We start from the raw sequence: 2434 nt of genomic DNA, 5'->3' as shown, positions 1-2434 counted from the left end.
GCGTGCGCCCACGACACTCATAACGAGTATATCTATATAATAACGCTCTGCGTATACATGCTGAATGGAAAAGTCTATGGGACATAACGTTTGCCGCTCGACGTTCAAATACCCGAACCTTTCCTGCACGCCCCTCCGGACGTAACACAATGACCGGAACAAATCTTTCGTTTCAGAGGTCATAAATCCTATACTTTATTACTACCGCATAGGTTGCTGCTGTTTCCTAGGGTTGAAGACATGAGTGGCTTCGTCCGAAAGCCATTTCATAGAATTCTGCTTTGAGAAAAACCTGTGTGAAAGTTCATGTAAAAAAACCCCACTGTTCAAAAGACTTTTGCTAAAAGTTATAAATTTTATTGTCTCACTCCCTCTCTCACACTCTCCACTTGGCCATCACCCCCTCCTCCCTCTCCACGTCGCATCAAGCCTCTTCCTCTCTCTCTCTCTCTCTCTCTGACCATCCCCTCCACAACGGTTCCCCCTCCACACCCTGCCCCGCAACAGACCCCGCGCCGGTCCCCGCGCTCCCCCCCCCCCCCCCCGAGATCCCATGGGTTAGATCTCCCTAGTTACTCTACTTTTTGTCGCGGAAACCAACATTATTAGCCGAAAATCATATTACAGCCCACGAGACGCATTTCTTCACTCTCTTGGGTTCCTTTTACACAAAACATATTAGAAGATAAGGGGGAAAATCACCAACGTGGAAGAACAAACCAATGCCGAAATATTTCCAGTACAATTTTGACGAAAAATAGGTCCTTTTTCGTGGAAACCAACGTTATAAGCCGAAAATCATATCTCGGCCCCCAACCCGCTTTCTACCATTCTCTTGGGTTCCCAATAAGCATAGCAAATTAGAGTAGAAGAAAAAAAATAGCCCAACTCCATGGACAGACCTGTGACGGAATATTTTCTGTACAATGTTGACGAGAAATTTGTTGTTTTTCGTGGAAACCAACGTTATAGGCCGAAAATCATATCTCGGCCCGCAACACACTTTTCTCCATGCTCTTGGGAAAAAAATCGCCAAAGTCCAAAGACAGACCTGTGACGAAATATTTTCACTACAATTTTTACGATTTTTTTTTATGAGCAATTTGAATAAAAAGTGATGGGCCGGACAAGTACGTTTAAGACGTATTTGAACATAATTTGTACCGATCCAATCGAAGTTGAATGTTGTGAATAATACCAGGGGATCCTGGAAGTCGGAGGGGAATCGATTCTTTAACCTTTTAAGCGGCAATGACGCCATATGGCGCACATTTTTTCTGGGCCCAAACCGACAATGACGCCATATGGCGCACATCGATTATCTCGTGATTAAGTCAATCAATTATCACCAAATTTGATACTCGGGGGTTTCTGGGGTCGCTGATTACGAATCCGCTCTCAAAATTTCGAAATTCGAAATGGCGGATCCAATATGGCGGCCGAAAATGCAAAAATTCATTCGAATCGGATAAAAATTGGTACTCGGGGGTTTTCGGGGTCGCTGATTACGAATCCGCTCTCAAAATTTTGAAATTCAAAATGGCGGATCCAATATGGCGGCCGAAAATTAAAAATTCATTTTAATCGGATAAAAATTGGTACTCGGGGGTTTTTAGGGTCGCTGATTACGAATCCGCCCTCAAAATTTCGAAATTAAAAATGGCGGATCCAATATGGCAGCTGAAAATGCAAAAATTCATTCGAATCGGATAGGCATTGGCATTCAGGGGTTTTCGGGATCGCTGATTACGAATAAATGTAACACAAATACTATTCAAAATTGCCCCGTGCATGGTCGGCATATGAGATATTGTTTTCAAATTATAAATTTTGAGGACAGATTCGTAAACAGTGACCCCGAAAACCCCCGAGTACCAATTTTTATCCGATTCAAATGAATTTTTCATTTTCGTCCGCCATATTGGATCCGCCATTTTGAATTTTGAAATTTCGAGGGCGGATTCGTAATCGATGACCCCAAAAACCCCCGAGTACAAATTTTTATCCGATTCAAACGAATTTTTTATTTTCGGCCGCCATATTGAATCCGCCATTTTGAATTTCGAAATTTTGAGAGCGGATTCGTAATCAGCGACCCCAAAAACCTCCGAGTACTAAATTTCGTAACAATCTGAATACTTTTTTTTTCCCGCATTTTGGACACTATGAGGCGAATTGGTTCTGCCGCTTAAAAGGTTAAAGTGTGTACCTTGATGAAGTAACGAATAACTTTCATGTGAATTTTTAATGATTTTATTTCCATTAATTTTTTAGTAATTTTGATAAAACGTTGTGAGCCCGACAAGGATTCTCAATGCTTATTTGTCGCCGGAGATTATATTTTGAATAACAGATAAATACTTGACCTCGAATTGATATAATACATTTTGGTACTGCACGTAACTTCCGCTATGACTTTTTTTTTCATTAACTT

This window comes from Venturia canescens, chromosome 10, assembly GCF_019457755.1.
Source record: "Venturia canescens isolate UGA chromosome 10, ASM1945775v1, whole genome shotgun sequence".
NCBI lineage: Eukaryota > Metazoa > Arthropoda > Insecta > Hymenoptera > Ichneumonidae > Venturia > Venturia canescens.
Note: the sequence above shows the minus strand (reverse complement) of the source record.